Source organism: Azolla caroliniana, unplaced genomic scaffold (assembly GCF_043228905.1).
Source record: "Azolla caroliniana isolate FFs.n. ecotype wild unplaced genomic scaffold, voAzoCaro1.0.p SCAF_22, whole genome shotgun sequence".
Taxonomy (NCBI): domain Eukaryota; kingdom Viridiplantae; phylum Streptophyta; class Polypodiopsida; order Salviniales; family Salviniaceae; genus Azolla; species Azolla caroliniana.
This window is the reverse complement of record NW_028230457.1, coordinates 3,676,600-3,694,941: the sequence shown is the minus strand read 5'-3', so window position 1 is coordinate 3,694,941 and position 18,342 is coordinate 3,676,600. Positions and strand designations below refer to the sequence as shown.

At 38.2% G+C, this 18,342-nt stretch overlaps 6 non-coding genes and 1 pseudogene across 6 annotated transcripts; all 7 read left to right on the top strand.

Moving 5' to 3' along the window:
• Positions 1 to 3,564: 3,564 nt before the first annotated feature.
• Positions 3,565 to 3,638, top strand: TRNAI-AAU (transfer RNA isoleucine (anticodon AAU)). The gene has a single exon. It is a non-coding gene; the product is annotated as a tRNA-Ile (tRNA).
• An 852-nt stretch (positions 3,639 to 4,490) lies between these two features.
• TRNAI-AAU (transfer RNA isoleucine (anticodon AAU)) lies at positions 4,491 to 4,564 on the top strand. Its single transcript has one exon. It is a non-coding gene; the product is annotated as a tRNA-Ile (tRNA).
• A 1,778-nt stretch (positions 4,565 to 6,342) lies between these two features.
• Positions 6,343 to 6,416, top strand: TRNAI-AAU (transfer RNA isoleucine (anticodon AAU)). The gene has a single exon. It is a non-coding gene; the product is annotated as a tRNA-Ile (tRNA).
• An 852-nt stretch (positions 6,417 to 7,268) lies between these two features.
• On the top strand, positions 7,269 to 7,342 carry TRNAI-AAU (transfer RNA isoleucine (anticodon AAU)). The gene has a single exon. It is a non-coding gene; the product is annotated as a tRNA-Ile (tRNA).
• Positions 7,343 to 9,104: 1,762 nt separating this feature from the next.
• TRNAI-AAU (transfer RNA isoleucine (anticodon AAU)) lies at positions 9,105 to 9,178 on the top strand. The gene has a single exon. It is a non-coding gene; the product is annotated as a tRNA-Ile (tRNA).
• Positions 9,179 to 9,730: 552 nt separating this feature from the next.
• Positions 9,731 to 9,804, top strand: TRNAI-AAU (transfer RNA isoleucine (anticodon AAU)). The gene has a single exon. It is a non-coding gene; the product is annotated as a tRNA-Ile (tRNA).
• Positions 9,805 to 16,667: 6,863 nt separating this feature from the next.
• On the top strand, positions 16,668 to 17,549 carry LOC147849842 (small ribosomal subunit protein eS8 pseudogene; annotated as a pseudogene).
• Positions 17,550 to 18,342: the final 793 nt, after the last annotated feature.

Sequence of the window (18,342 nt, the reverse complement as noted above, 5' to 3'; positions counted from 1 at the left end):
TAAGAATAAAATAGTAACTTGTAATCGACACATATCCTTCAAGATTGGCTAAAATTGAGATTAAATTGATAACTTTTCATATAAATTGATCATTCATGATTTGGTTGCAGAGAGAAAATCCCCACATATCGAGACCTTGTCCTATCGCGAACCAAGGAGAACAGACGTAGATAGACGTGTGAAGATCATTCACAGAGAGCTCGCACACAGAGAACCCCCTCCCTCAGAACTTTCTCTCTCACACTCTCCCCAACACCAAACCTCGCCAACGCTCTCCTACCTCGACGCAGAGATGGATTGCCAAACACTGTCTGAAGCCACCAAGAAATGGCTACGGCAGCACGGACTAGAGGGTTTCCTAACGATCATGGAGGCGGTGCCACACAAGGAGGCCGAAAAGATTATCAAAGAAATCGACACAGAAGTGATCACGGAGGAGGCGATCCGTGCGCTAATAGGCGTTCCGGAGGGAGGCATCTACACGATTGACAATCCTACCTCCGAGCAACTCATCAAATATTTCGGTCAGTACTCTCTCGCCAGCAAGGGCTACAGGACACAGGGTGGCAAAGATATGCTATTCCGTGAAATTGCCCGTGTGCTCCATGAGTTCGGCCACGTGTACCCTCGACCCCCCGTCATGCCTCAGAACCGAGCAGGCTTGATCATCGCAACGTACGAAGGGGTCAAGGTGGATTGGCTAGTGCTGATCGCCGATGGGATGTGTACGACAATTGATATAGTAAGAGGAAAGGATGGCAAGGAAAGCCGGAAAATATGGCATGCGGTGACGCAATGGCTCACCCTATTGGCGCCACCGGTCGAGCCCGTCTAAACCAAGAAGCGGGGAAGAGCAACGGACAGCACCCCGAAACCTGCTTCGAAACGGCAACAACTGTTGGCCTCCAAGGCCACTAAGGGGAAGACGGCCGACGCAAAGAAGGCGGCAAAGGAGCGCGCCAGCCGGAAGCGGCCGACGGCAACACAGGAGGAGACACTGGCACGGCCCCTGAAGAGCCCACTCCATCGACCGGTGCAACAAGAAACGGACACCTTGGCGGCAAGAATGAATTTCGGGACTCAGGCAGAGGAAATGGAGGAAGAACCCATGGAGCACCTCCAGCGGCGGCCGGTGAAGAGCACCGCTGAATCAGCCGAGAAGCGTTCGGACCTACAGAAGGATAGAACGCCAGCAACTCACACTGAGCATCCCATGCCAAGGGAGGCACCAGAACCGGTTTGGATGGAACCGGTCACATAAGTCCCTGCGCAAGAGGCAGCACCGGCAAGCCCCGTAACTCAAGAGCCGGATACACAAAGGCCAACCTTCCCAGCCGGCCAAGAACAAGCAGACAAGGGACGGCTAGCCGAAACACACTCAGAGCCGGAACGGCAAAGTGGTCAGCTGGCAGAGCCAGAAGGGCAGCTCGACGCAGTAAGGCGGAACCAGCCACCAGCGAGTGAACCCATCAACCAACCCTCTGTGCAAGCGCAACAATAGTGCATCGACAGCCAATGGAATGGTTGCTCGTCACAACCGATGAACTGTAGACAACTCGGTCAAGGATACGGTGCCTCGAACAAGACTTGGATCGGATCACAGGAGACATGGCCAAAATGGCCTTAACTGCAACGTAGATCCAAGCACCGGTGACTCCGGTTGATGTATAGAGGAACAAGACCCCAGAGACACAAATTTTCCCGGAGAAAGATGCGGCGCAAGCCCAAGAGCTTGCAGAATTATGAGATGAACTTGCCACACAAGAAGCATTACGGAGCCGCGAACGCGACTTGAAGAAGGTGGCCAAAGAAGAATTGAAAAAGAGTGTTGAGAACCTCCGCCGGGCAGAGGAAAACCTGCGTAAAGGACATCATGCTTACGACCAGCTAAAGGAGGAAGAAGAGAAATTGTTGTAGGAAAAAGACAAGCTGCGACGGATGGTGGAGACGAAAATCGAGAGGCTGAAGGAGGAACTCCGTCACCAGAAGGACCGGGAGAACCGCGCGCACCGGCGGATCAACTAGAGGCTGAAGCAGAAGACCGATGATTTTGATCATCTGCATCGGGACTACAAGCAGCTGGAGACAGAGTATAAGCAACAACAAGAACGAATGGCCAAGCTCGGCAAGAAGTTGATAGGGCCACAACGGCACTCGCCGAAGAACGAGCTGAGAGTTCCAAGCTATTGGAGGAAGCGGCGAATGACTGGATGGAGCTCCACAAACAGAACCATGAAGACAAGGAAAGAGCGACAATGGTATTACAGAGGTTGCAAACAACCTATCAAAATCAATTGTCGCATTATAGGGAGCAGGAGGCGGACACGGTCCGAGTCATTAAGCAATTGAAGGAGGAGCGACAAGCCGCAGAAAATAAATCACGGATGGGAGCCGAACGGATCCAATGCATCCTCCGGTCATGGCTCACTAAGAACAAAAGCTTCATTGACGACAACTCTGTGCGTTGGTGGAGGAAATGGGCGCAGAATACGGCAGAACTCCAATTGCTCAGGGCGGACGTAGAAAACCGGCGGAAGGAGGGTGACGACTGTTATACGCTGACCTCAGAGGACTTCACCGCCATAAGGGATGAGCTGGCGGAAGATTTCACAGCCCTGGCGGATGAACAATTGGTATATGTCCGGAAGCTCGTAGCTCAACTAGACGACGATTGGCTGGAGGCTCAAATCCAGTTTGAGAGCTATGAGCGGTCCCGGCTTCGGGAAGAAAAAGCGAGAAAGGTGGCACTGGTCAACCTTAGTGATAAGAAACCGTCGCCGGTACTAGGACCAGATGGGGACCAGGCCGGGGTCAGTCAGCCAGAGACAACTCCGACAGAGGAACCAACGAAGAAAACGTCGGTGCCAAAGGCACAAACGAAGCCGCAGACTGAGCCATTGGAAATTTTAGAGCAAGGAATTCTGAACATTTTGGACGAAGCGTAAAAGGGCCGGATAATGGGTTCGACGTACAAGGTACTATCCCATGGGCATACCATGTGTTACCGGCCGGCAAGAAGGCTTAAGGAGGTCCAAACCAGAGTGTGAAAGGAATAGTTATTCGGGAACTGTTGTAATTAGTATTCTTATAATATATACTAATATATGAGAAGATGTGGACGGACAGACCGGAATGAGTATACCAATCCGGATTCGGACCGATCCGGAAAAGGTGCCAGTTGGCACCATTTTGTAATTCGCACCGGAGACCAATATAAAGGCCCGGTTACAATGTAATGGAAAGCAGATAACTAATAGAACTTATTGCCTTAATCTGTCAGTGTTGATTACCGTTCTCTGCTTATTGTATATCTTACGGGTCTTAATGATGTATTCTTAAGTAATCGATTAAGGTCTAATTAACCGTTGTGCCATAAGTCATTCTACCGTACCACCGTTTGGTGAAATGTCTTAAGGGGACACCCTGTGTTAGGCTGTTGTCTGGCCCTAGCAATACCATATATCCTAAGGATAAAACAATAACTTTTATAAAGTTTTTGTATACTTTCAAAATATGAAAAGGAAACCTTTCATGTGTAAGCTTGGCAAAATATTAAAAAGACATGGCCAATGAGCTCAGTTGGTTAGAGCGTCGTGCTAATAACGCGAAGGTCGCAGGTTCGAAACCTCCATTGGCCACGATGAACTGGTCTTCCTTACTATTTCCCAAGCTCTCTAACACCTTCACCATATGAATAGGCACAAAGATGGTAGACAACGACAAGCAAAATTTAAAACAGAAATATGTAAGTTGCCGCATATTACGGTGAGATTATTGTTGATTGGCTACACACCTTTAGAATCAAATAGTAACGTGTAATCCACGCATATCCTTCAAGATTGGCTAAAATTGAGATTAAATTGATAACTTTTCATATCAAATGATCATTCATTATTTTGTTTCCGTCGATTACAAAGAGATAATCTCGAATGGAATGAAGGAAACCAAAAGGATCATTCATGATTGGGAAACCAAAAGAATACATCCACACGATGAGGATAAAATGATAATACATCTCCACGTTAAGGGTATATATCCTGAGGGTAGAATCATAACCTTTAGTCCAAATTGATCATTGTTGATGGACTATGCTTCTTTACGATAAAATGATAACTTCTAATACAAAATGATGTTTAGAGAATACATCTACACGTTGACGATAAAATGATAATACATCTACATGTTAAGGGTATATATCCTCAGGATAAAATCATATCTTTTAGTCCAAATCGATCATTCTTTATTGGGTATGCTTATTTACGATAAAATGATAACTTCTAATACAAAATGATCATTAGACAACACATCTACACGTTGAGCATAAAATGATAATTAGGAAAAGGCAACACAAACAGGAAACCTCCAGAACATGTTTGGAAAAGATTTATTTATTCATTCATGTTGCACGAGTATATAAAGTTTTTGTAAACTTTCAAAATATGAAAAGGAAACCTTTCATGTATAAGCTTGGAAAAATATTAAATAAACATGGCCAATTAGTTCAGTTGGTAAGAGCGTCGTGCTAATAACGCGAAGGTCGCAGGTTCGAAACCTCCATTGGCCACGATGAACTGGTCTTCGTTTGTATTTCCCAAGCTCTCTAACACCTTCACCATATGAATAGGCACAAAGTTGGTAGACAACGACAAGAAAAATTTAAAACAGAAATATGTAAGTTGCTGCATATTAAGGTGAGATTATTGTTGATTGGCTACACACCTTTAGAATCAAATAGTAACGTGTAATCCACGCGTATCCTTCAAGATTGGCTAAAATTGAGATTAAATTGATAACTTTTCGTATAAAATGATCATTCATGATTTGGTTTCCATCGAATACAAAACGATAATCTCGAATGGAATGAAGGAAACCAAAAGGATCATTCAGTATTGGGAAAGCAAAAGAATACATCCACACGATGAGGATAAAATGATAATACATCTCCACGTTAAAGGTATATATCCCGAGGGTAGAATCGTAACCTTTAGTCCAAATCGATCATTGTTGATTGGGTATGCTTCTTTAGCATAAAATGATAACTTCTAATACAAACTGATGATTAGAGAATACATCTACACGTTGACGATGAAATAATAATACATCTACACGTTAATGGTATATATCCTGAGGATAAAATCATAACTTTTACTCCAAATCGATCATTCTTCATTGGGTATGCTTATTTACGATAAAATCATAACTTCGAAGACAAAACGATAATTAGACAACACATCTACACGTTGAGCATAAAATGATAATTAGGAAAAGGCAACACAAACAGGAAACCTCCATAACATGTTTGGAAATGATTTATTTATTCATTCATGTCGCATGAGTATATAAAGTTTTTGTATACTTTCAAAATATTAAAAGGAAACCTTTCAGGTGTTGTCTTGCCAAAATATGCAATAGACATGGACAATTAGCTCAGTTGGTTAGAGCGCCGTGCTAATAACGCGAAGGTCGCAAGTTCGAAACCTCCATTGGCCACGAAGAACTGGTCTTCGTTAGTATTTCCCAAGCTCTCGAACACCTTCACCATACGAATAGCCATAAAGTTTGTCGACAACGACAAGAAAAATTTAAAATAGAAATATATATGTTGACGCATATTAAGGCGATATTATTGTCCATTGGCTACACACCTTTAAAATAAAATAGTAACTTGTAATCCACACATATCCTTCAAGATTGCCTAAAATTGAGATTAAATTGATAACTTCTCATATAAAATGAGCATTCAAGATTTGGTTTCCGTCGAATACAAAGCGATAATCTCGAATTGAATGAAGGAAACCAAAAGGATCATTCATGATTGGGAAACCAAAACAATACACCTACACGATGAGGATAAAATGATAATACATCTCCACGTTAAGGGTATATATCGTGACAGTAGAATCCTAACCTTTAGTCAAAATCGATCATTCTTGATTGGGTATGCTTCTTTACGATAAAATGATAACTTCTAATACAAAACGATGTTTAGAGAATACATCTACACGTTGACGAGAAAATGATAATACATCTACAAGTGAAGGGTATATATCTTGAGGATAAAATCATAACTTTTACTCCAAATCGATCATTCTTCATTGGGTATGCTTGTTTACGGTAAAATGATAACTTCTAATACAAAACGATCATTACAGAACACATCTACAGGTTGAGGATAAACTGATAATTAGGAAAAGGCAACACAAACAGGAAACCTCTACAACATGTTTGGAAAAGATTTATTTATTCATTCATGTCGCACGAGGATATAAAGTTTTTGTATACTTTCAAAATATGAAAAGGAAACCTTTCATGTGTCAGCTTGGCAAAATATTAAAAAGACATGGCCAATTAGCTCAGTTGGTTAGAGCGTCGTGCTAATAACGCGAAGGTCGCAGGTTCGAAACCTCCATTGGCCACGATGAACTGGTCTTCGTTAGTATTTCCCAAGCTCTCTAACACCTTCACCATATGAATAGGCACAAAGTTGGTAGACAACGACAAGCAAAATTTAAAACAGAAATATGTAAGCTGCCGCATATTAAGGCGAGATTATTGTTGATTGGCTACACACCTTTAGAATCAAATAGTAACGTGTAATCCACGCATATCTTTCAAGATTGGCTAAAATTGAGATTAAATTGATAACTTTACATATAAAATGATCATTCATTATTTGGTTTCCGTCGATTACAAAGAGATAATCTCGAATGGAATGAACGAAACCAAAAGGATCATTCATGGTTGGGAAACCAAAAGAATACATCCACACGATGAGGATAAAATGATAATACATCTCCACGTTAAGGGTATATATCCTGAGGGTAGAATCATAACCTTTAGTCCAAATTGATCATTGTTGATTGACTATGCTTCTTTACGATAAAATGATAACTTCTAATACAAAACGATGATTAGAGAATACATCTACACGTTGACGATAAAATGATAATACATCTACACGTTAAGGGTATATATCCTCTGGATAAAATCATATCTTTTAGTCCAAATCGATCATTCTTTATTGGGTATGCTTAGTTACGATAAAATGATAACTTCTAATACAAAATGATCATTAGACAACACATCTACACGTTGAGCATAAAATGATAATTAGGAAAAGGCAACACAAACAGGAAATCTCCAGAACATGTTAGGGAAAGATTTATTTATTCATTCATGTCGCAAGAGTACATAAAGTTTTTGTATACTTTCAAAATATGAAAAGGAAACCTTTCATGTATAAGCTTGGCAAAATATTAAATAAACATGGCCAATTAGCTCAGTTGGTAAGAGCATCGTGCTAATAACGCGAAGGTCGTAGGTTCGAAACCTCCATTGGCCACGATGAACTGGTCTTCGTTAGTATTTCCCAAGCTCTCTAACACCTTCACCATATGAATAGGCACAATGTTGGTAGACAACGACAAGAAAAATTTAAAAATAGAAATATGTATGTTGCTGCATATTAAGGCGAGATTATTGTTGATTGGCTACACACCTTTACAATCAAATAGTAACGTGTAATCCACGCATATCCTTCAAGATTGCCTAAAATTGAGATTAAATTGATAACTTTTCGTATAAAATGATCATTCATGATTTGGTTTCCGTCGATTACAAAACGATAATCTCGAATGGAATGAAGGAAACCAATAGGATCATTCATGATTGGGAAACCAAAAGAATACATCCACACGATATTAAGGCGATATTATTGTCCATTGGCTACACACCTTTAGAATAAAATAGTAACATGTAATCCACACATATCCTTCAAGATTGCCTAAAATTGAGATTAAATTGATAACTTCTCATATAAAATGAGCATTCATGATTTGGTTTCCGTCGAATACAAAGCGAAAATCTCGAATTGAATGAAGGAAACCAAAAGGATCATTCATGATTGGGAAACCAAAAGAATACATCCACACGATGAGGATAAAATGATAATACATCTCCACGTTAAGGGTATATATCCCGAGGGTCGAATCGTAACCTTTAGTTCATATCGATCATTGTTCATTGGGTATGCTTCTTTACCATAAAATGATAAATTCTAATACAAAACGATAATTAGAGAATATATCTACACGTACGAGTATATAAAGTTTTTGTATACTTTCAAAATATGAAAAGGAAACCTTTTAGGTGTAGGCTTGCCAAAATATGAAATAGACATGGATAATTAGCTCAGTTGGTTAGAGCGTCATGCTAATAACGCGAAGGTCGCAGGTTCGAAACCTCCATTGGCCACGATGAACTGGTCTTCGTTAGTATTTCCCAAGCTCTCGAACACCTTCACTATACGAAAAGCCATAAAGTTTGTCGACAAATACAGGCAAAATTTAAAATACAAATATGTATGTTGCCGCATATTAAGGCGATATTATTGTCCATTTGCTATACACCTTTACAATAAAATAGTAACTTGTAATCCACACATATCCTTCAAGATTGGCTAAAATTGATATTAAATTGATAACTTCTCATATAAAATGATCATTCATGATTTGGTTTCCGTCGAATACAAAGCGATAATTTCGAATTGAATGAAGGAAACCAAAAGGATCATTCATGATTGGGAAACCAAAACAATACATCTACACGATGAGGATAAAATGATAATACATCTCCACGTTAAGGGTATATATCGTGACGGTAGAATCCTAACCTTTAGTCAAAATCGATCATTCTTGATTGGGTATGCTTTTTTACGATAAAATGATAACTTCTAATACAAAACGATGATTAGAGAATACATCTACACGTTGACGAGAAAATGATAATACATCTACAAGTGAAGGGTATATATCCTGAGGATAAAATCATAACTTTTAGTCCAAATCGATCATTCTTCATTGGGTATGCTTGTTTACGATAAAATGATAACTTCTAATACAAAACGATCATTAGAGAACACATCTACAAGTGAGGATAAAATGATAATTAGGAAAAGGCAACACAAACAGGAAACCTCTACAACATGTTTGCAAAAGATTTATTTATTCATTCATGTCGCACGAGGATATAAACTTTTTGGATAGTTTCAAAATATGAAAAGGAAACCTTTCATGTGTCGGCTTCGCAAAATATTAAATAAACATGGCCAATTAGCTCAGTTGGTTAGAGCGTCGTGCTAATAACGCGAAGGTCGCAAGTTCGAAACCTCCATTGGCCACTAGGAAATGGTCTTCGTTAGTATTTCCCAAGCTCTCTGACAACTTCACCATACGAATAGCCATAACGTTTGGAGACAACGACAAGCAGAATTTAAAACAAAAATATGTATGTTGGCGCATATTAAGGCGAATTTATTGTCGATTGGTTGCACACCTTTAGAATAAAATAGTAACTTGTAATCCACACATATCCTTCAAGATGGCCTAAAATTGAGATTAAATTGATAACTTCTCGTATAAAATGATCATTAATGATTTGGTTTCCGTCGAATACAAAGCGATAGATTCTAATTGAATGAAGGAAACCGAATAGATCATTCATGATTGGGAAACCAAAAGAATACATCTACACGATTAGGTAGTATCATATAATGATTGAGGATAAAATGATAATTAGGAAAAGGCAACACAAACAGGAAACCTCTACAACATGTTTGGAAAAGATTTATTTATTCATTCATGTCACATGAGTATATAAAGTTTTTGTATCCTTTCAAAATATGAAAAGGAAACCTTTCATGTGTCGGCTTGGCAAAATATTAAATAGACATGGCCAATTAGCTCAGTTGGTTAGAGCGTCGTGCTAATAACGCGAAGGTCGCAGGTTCGAAAACTCCATTGGCCACGATGAACTGGTCTTCGTTAGTATTTCTCAAGCTCTCTAACACCTTCACCATATGAATAGCCATAAAGTTTTGTAGACAACGCCAAGCAAAATTTAAAACAGAAATATGTATGTTGTCGGATATTAAGGCGAGATTATTTTCCATTGGCTACACACCTTTAGAATAATATAGTAACTTGTACATATCCTTCAAGATTGCCTAAAATTGAGATTAAATTGATAACTTCTCATATAAAATGATTATTCATGATTTTTTTCCGTCGAATACAAAGCGATAATCTCGAATTGAATGAAGGAAACCAAAAGGATCATTCATGATTGGGAAACCAAAACAATACATCTACACGATGAGGATAAAATGATAATACATCTCCACGTTAAGGGTATATATCGTGACGGTAGAATCCTAACCTTTAGTCAAAATCGATCATTCTTGATTGGGTATGCTTTTTTACGATAGAATGATAACTTCTAATACAAAACGATGATTAGAGAATACATCTACACGTTGACCAGAAAATGATAATACATCTACACGTGAAGGGTATATATCCTCAGGATAAAATCATAACTTTTAGTCCAAATCGATCATTCTTCATTGGGTATGCTTGTTTACGATAAAATGATAACTTCTAATACAAAACGATCATTAGAGAACACATTTACACGTTGAGCATAAAATGATAATTAGGAAAAGGCAAGACAAACAGGAAACCCCGTGGGCTTCACTGTCAAAACGTGTATGATAGCACGTGAGTTCATGAAAAGCGGTTTAAATTAACCATTGAGATACAAAATGTATGTATGTAAGGGTATTAAAAAATACATAAGAAATATATTTGCATAAGGGCATTATTAATTGTGTTAGAAAAAAAAATACATAAGCCCATGAAATATTAGATATTTCAATGAGATAATAAAGAATATATTCTATAAACAATTGTGAAATTTGGAATAGCATATTGTATACATATATACATATACATGATATATACCTACATTTAAACATTACATCTATGAATATACATATACATATATTACACCCATTTATGCATACCGACTAAACATGAATATATGCACAAATATATATTATATCATATGTAAATACGTACATACACATACATAAATACATATATGTAAATGCATAATGCTACATACATACAAACAAGTTACACACACATGCACACACACATACACGCACAGACACATAATTAAATTACATACTACATATCATATAATCCATACGTATTACACAATATACAAAACATATACCTCCCATTGGTTTTCACTTAGGGCATGGTGGTTTGGACATCTCTTGTCCGTGATGCATTTCATTATGACACTGAATCTATGGACCATGGATTTTACACTAAATCTAGAAGTGTTCATACAATACCATTGTTGTCATTACAGTTTATAGGAACACGAAAGGAAGTTCAACCCGTATGGGAGATATTTAGTACCACTATATATCACATTTGGAAGGTTAGGTGCTCTCTTATTTTCCATCAGCTTAAAACACCACCGGCTGAATTGGTTTCAAATATTTGGTTAGACATAGTTCATACTTTGAAGGGACAATGGGATGGTATTGTTGGAGATTTTGATGCTAAAATTTCTCAACGGCATGACTTTATCACTATATGGAAAGCTACTCCATTCATGATAGCCAACTATGGTACTCCTTATTGGCATTTTCAACCTCTAAAATGGTTGTTTCTCCCCCCCAATCACATAGAATTTAAATATTGTAAAAATGGTTACACTAATGACAGGATATCTTCTTAAAATAAATAAATAAATAAATATATACAAAACATATACCTACATACACACACAAACACACACACATATATGTATATATGTATGTACATACATATTCGGCATATCACCATATATACAAATTACAATACTTACATATACATATACATACACACACACATCGGATATATGAGTGCATATTACTTACATGTTACAAACATACATCCATATACGATCCATACACATACTAAGCATGAAAATATCACAAAAATATACATACATAAATACATTACATATATACACATACGTACGTTCATACATGTGCATATATATATTCATTCATAGATTGCTATGCATATATACGTACATATGCCTACAATGTTACATATACAAATTGTACAAACATATATCCATACACATACATACATACATACATTACATATGTAAATGTATATCACCACATACACAAACATAGACACACACATGGTCATACACTATTACAGTACATATATACATACACATACATACATTAGATATATACAAACATACATATTATGCACATATTATAAACACACATCCAGACACATTAAATCATGTACTTTGACACATGCATATATGCATACACATACATAGATATTCCACATATCACCGTATGTATAGGTCATACAAGCTCATACAAATTACAATACTTTCATATAGACATACACACACACACACACACATTAAATATATGTATACTCGACATCAATATTCCTTCACTCGACATCAAGAAATGGCGGCCGATTACACTACTAAATACAATGTATAAAATTTTGGCTAAAGCAATTAGTATACGACTCAGCACCATAATGCCTACAGTTATACATCCGACTCAAACAGGATTCCTTCGAGAAAGAAGTATTTTGGATAGTGTGTACACATTTTGGGAATCTGTGGCCTTGGCAACTAAATCTAATCAAAAGTTGGTTGTTCTTATGCTTGATTTTGAGAAAGCATATGATCGTGTTGACTGGGAATTTTTACAAGGGGTATTGATTCGCTTTGGATTTTCAAAAGAATGGATAAAAGGTATTTCCTCATTATATAATGCTGCACAAAGCCGAGTCTTGTTGGCTGGAGATTATGGCCCTTTGTTTTATATTTCTCGATCAGTTCGTCAGGGTTGTCCACTGGCTCCCTTTCTATTCCTGTTTTCTGCTGAGGCAATGATTTCTTTTTTGAATGCTGCTGATATTGGTATACGTGGACTATGCACTCCCCTCTCACATATAGAAGTAAGGGATGCTGAATTTGCAGATGACACTGCCCTATACTTAAAAGGTGATTTGGAAAATTTGGAAAAAACAGAAGTGGCCATATCCACATTCTGTAAGGCTTCAGGTGCATTGGTTAATTGGAACAAGTCCTTTGCATTTTGGGTGGGAGATGTAAATCCTCCGTTATGGAACCCGCACCCGCAATTTCGATGGATACCATCAGGTTGCCTAGTTCAGTACCTAGGATGTACTATAGGTGTTGATCTTTCGATGGAAAATCAAGTGGCTCCCCTCTTATTGTCTTTGAGGCAAAAACTGTTATTATGGAGTTCAGCTAAGTTGTCTTTTGCTGGTAGGGTTATAGTTGCCAATCAGGTGTTATTGGCGTCAACCTGGTATGTTTTGTCATGTTGGATATTCTCCAAGTCATGTATTCTGAAAATACGCAGATTGATTCGTAATTTTCTATGGTCTGGCAAATCGGAAGGCAATGCTCGGTCTAAAGTAAAATGGGATGTTATTACCTTACCTCGCTCTAAAGGAGGACTAGGTATTATTGATCCAGTAGACCAATCAAGAGCACTATTAAGTAAGTTGCTCATTAGAGGATTTACGCCGGGGAAAGAGATATGGAAAATACTATTACTCGACCGCTGTTCAGACTGCTTTCCTCGATTAGGTGCCCCTTGGTCTAAGGATGTAAACTGGATATTTAGGGAAAATTTCAGAGTACCTGCAGCTAACAAGTGGGAAGACAGGTTTATTAGAACAGTATTTTCGGCATGGAAACAAGTATTACCTGGTTTGCTTCGCAATAAACCTAAGCCCAATCATTATATTGAGTATATTAGACAAAGGATAGTTTGGAATCCGTTGTTTACAACATCAGATGGTTCGTTGTTGGGTTCTAGACAATGGTTATCATGGGGAAAAATGGCAGAAGGTCCTGCAAAAACTGTTCAGACATGGCAACGTTTTTTATCAAGGTCATGGGAAGAACAAAAAGAAATCCTAGGTAGTATGCATGGGGGACAAATAATGTACCAACAAATTCAAGAGGCTATGAGTAGATTTCCTATTCCACCCAATAACTCTAATCACAGATGGGTTGGGGTCTTTTCAAGATTGGAAGTACTCTTGGCTGTTAAAGGATATTCAGATGATAAGACCTACCGATCCTTTGAGGTGGATGAAGCAAACCAATTGACACAATCCGGGGAAATGAGGATAGATTACCCTTATGCTATGGAACACAAGATAAGAATCATCGGATATGCTGACCGGAAATGGTACATTGACCCAATGATTGGGGAAATAAAGGCACATTGGAAGTTGTGGGTGTTGGCTAAAATACCGGTTTTCAGATTAGAATGGGATCCAATGGATTATCAGTGGACAGACCCTTTTACGGGTAACAAATTTAATTTTTTCCAATATTCTGTACAGTTAGGAAGACATGTGCTTTCAGATATACGAGATGTGACACCGGCTGCTTTTCAATTTTGGAATCAACAAGGTATTACTCCCCAATTCCTGGCAAATTTTTGGGTAGTGTTATGGGCTAGAAAACAGCCACACCAAATATTGCATGTACAGTGGTTGCTTGTACATCGAGCCTTGCCAGTTGGCACATGGCTGCATAGGATGGGAGTAGAGTCTACTTGCGCACGATGTCGTTTACAAATGGAAACTCAAAAACATTGCTTATGGGAATGTATTGAGTCTCAATTGATATGGCAACATCTCCTTAGAATTTTTGCTAATTATTTCTCCCCGTTGGTTTTCACTTGGGGTATGGTGGTTTGGCCATCTCTTGTCCGTGATGTATTTCATTATGATAACGAATCAATGGACCATGGATTTTGCACTAATTTTGGAAGAGTACATAAAGTACCATTGTTGTCACTACAGTTTACAGGAATACGAAAGGAAGTCCAACCAGTATGGGAGATATTGAGTAGTACCACTATATATCATATTTGGAAGACTAGGTGCTCTCTTATTTTCCAACAACTGAAAACACCACCAGCCGAATTGGTCTCAAATATTTGGTTAGACATAGTGCATACTTTGAAGGGACAATGGGATGGTATTATTGGTGACTCTGATGCTAAGATTGCTCAACGACATGAGTTTATCACTATATGGAAACCTTCTCCATTCATGACAGCCAACTGTGGTACTCCTTATTGGCATTATCAACCTCCGAAATGGTTGTTTCCCCCCCCCAATTACATAGAACTTTGAATCTTGTAAAATGACTATACTAATGACAGGATATCTTTTTTTTTTTTAAAAAAAAATATATGTATACTTACACATAAATTGGATATATGCATGCATATTATGTACATATTGCAAACAGACATCCATATATGAGCAATAAACATACTAAACATGAAAATACCCTAGAAATATACATACATAAATACATAAATATTACATATATACACATATGTGCATTTGTACATGGAAAAACATATATTCATTCATACATTGCTACACGTATATACGTAGACATGCCTACAATGATACATGTATAAATGTTACCAACTTACATCCATACATGTACATACATACAATACAATATGTACATACATGCATGCATATGTGCATATATGTATGTGGTGTGTGTTGTATGTATGTATTGTATTGTATGCATGAATATACACACATAACACATATACATGTGCCATACGTAGGATACATACATATGCACATGTAAAGAACATACATGCACAGACACATGTCATATATATAATACATACAACACATGCAATGCAATACATACATATGTACATCAATAGAAAATACACACATACATACATAGACACATGATATATGTACAATACATAATACATACATACATATGTAGAATATATAGAAGTCATGCACACATACATGTATAGAACATACAAACACATATAGCACATACATACATACGTGCGTGGACATGTGCCATACATACATATGCACATATATAGAACATACACACACATAACACAAGGATACATTATACATACTCACATGCCATGCATACAACACAGACAACACAATACAATATGTCAATATGTACATACATACACATGTACACATGCCACACATACAATGCATATATACAATAATGCAATGGATACAAAATTATACAATGCAATACAATATGTACATGCATGCATATACACATCAATACATGCATGCAACACATACATATATATATGTATGCAATACAATACGTATGCATATATATAGAACATACACACCCATATAACACATACATACACACATGCTATATGTATAAAATACATATACACATACATAGAACATACACAAGCACATAACACATACCATACATACTCACATGCCATACACACAATATATACAATACAATCTTGTACATACGTACATACACACACCACATACATATATATATGCATGCACATACACACACATAACACACACATGCATGTACATACATATGTAGACCATACACACATATCACATACTTATATATACACATGCCATACACACAATACATACAACACACGGAATGAAATACATAAATATGCACATGTACAGAGAGCACATACACACATACCTAAAGAATATGCACATGCATGAACACACACACATGTATAAAACATATGTACATACATACACACGCTATTTTTAAAACGCCAATTGTTTGAAAAAATGGGGGAAGAAAGGGGGGGGGGGGGAGATTACTAGATTAGATACATATGTATGTGTTAGTGTTTTAGCAAAAAAGTGGGGGGAATATAAGAAAGACGGAGAGAGAGAGACAGAGGAGAGAGAGAGAGAAGTTTTGCTTTCCTGCGTCAATGGAGAGAAGCCTCTTTGACCTCCTGCAGCAAAGCGATGGGTATCTCTCGGGACTCAACGCACAAGAGGCGCGGCATAGGAGGCAAGAAGAAGACATGGTGCAAGAAGAGGATAAGCTGCAATGACAAAGCTATCGAGCAACAAAACAATCAGGAACATCCGAGTGCATGGTGGAAATCTGAAATTTTGAGCTCTAAGACTCGATACTGGAAAGTATTCATGGGGATCTAAGGTTGTATTTCATACACAGATTTTAGATGTTGTCTACAATGCTTCTAACAATGAGCTTGTCAGAACAGAGACTTTGGTGAAATCTGCAATTGTTCAAGTTGATGCCACACCCTTCCACACGTGGTAGAACAATCATTATGGCATAGATTTGGGGAAGAAAAAGAAAGCTATTGCTACTAAGACCGAATCTGAGGAAGGAGAGACACTTGTTACAAGTGATGAAGAGGAAAAGAAAAGCAATCATTTTGTCCGTAGAAATGTTGACCGACTCAAGGAGAGGAAATTGGACCAGCACCTTGAAGATCAAATTTCCAGTGGTCGTTTGCTTGCTTGCATATCTTCTCGACCAGGTCGATGTGGTAGAGCTGATGGTTATAGTCTTGATGGCAAGGAGCTTGAGTTCTAGCAGAAGAAGATTCAAAGGAAAAAAGGCAAGACAATTGGATCTGTTGTGGCATGAGCGGAAATTATATTGTATGCTTTAGGAAACCGGGGCTTACAAATACATTGCATTGTTGGTGTGTGTTGGCTATTTTGAAATGAGTCACTTCCTTTGTTCTGCCCATGCCAATTTTTTGGTAATGACAATCTATAATTTCCTTTTCCATGTATTGACAATATGATTAGCTCTTCTACATAATTTAGTGTGTTTCAAGAGCAAGGATTTCTTATCAATCAAAAAAAAAGGAAAGAAATGGGGTTGGGGGTTGGACGTGGGGGGAAAAGGGGAGAGAAAAAGAGTACACAGAGAGAGAGAGAGAGAGCCATGACCGTGATTGACCTCTTCGAAGTGGCCCTTCCCTAGCAAGTAAGGATGTGCAAGATGAGCTACAAGTATTAGAGATCTAAGTACTCAAGTATGCTTAAGATAAGGATAAAGAAATGATAGATAGAAAGGAGAAAGAGAAAGAAGGGTGTCGATCCACCCGACCACCCCCGAGCGAAGGGATCGAGACGGACTCGAGCCTCGATCGGCGTCCCATACCACCGCCGTGGCGTCAAGTCGTACCTGGTGCTGGCGTGCTCGCTACAAGAGTTGACCCACCACAAGAGCAGAGTCTTGATGTAGTCAAAAGATGATTAAATGAGGGTAGCTAGGCCTCTTATTTATAGCGATACCCAAGGCCCCCAGGCAAGTTCACACTTGACCTAATGGGTTGTCTCAATCCCGAGGATTAAAAGTAATCCTCCCCTTCTTTACACTCTCGTTTAACCCTCACACTTATCCACGTGTATAGAATACTACGGTCAATTCTCACCACGGGATATTAAATGGTCATGCCCGTAACATACTCCCCCTCTTTAAAACATTGCACTCTTGCAATGGAAAGTTAGGGAAATTAGTTCTGAGAGTATTTTCGCGTTCCCATGTGGCATCTTTTATTGATTTATCTATCCATTTTATTTTAAATTCTCGGATTTCTTTAGTATGTAATTTTTTTGTTTTAAC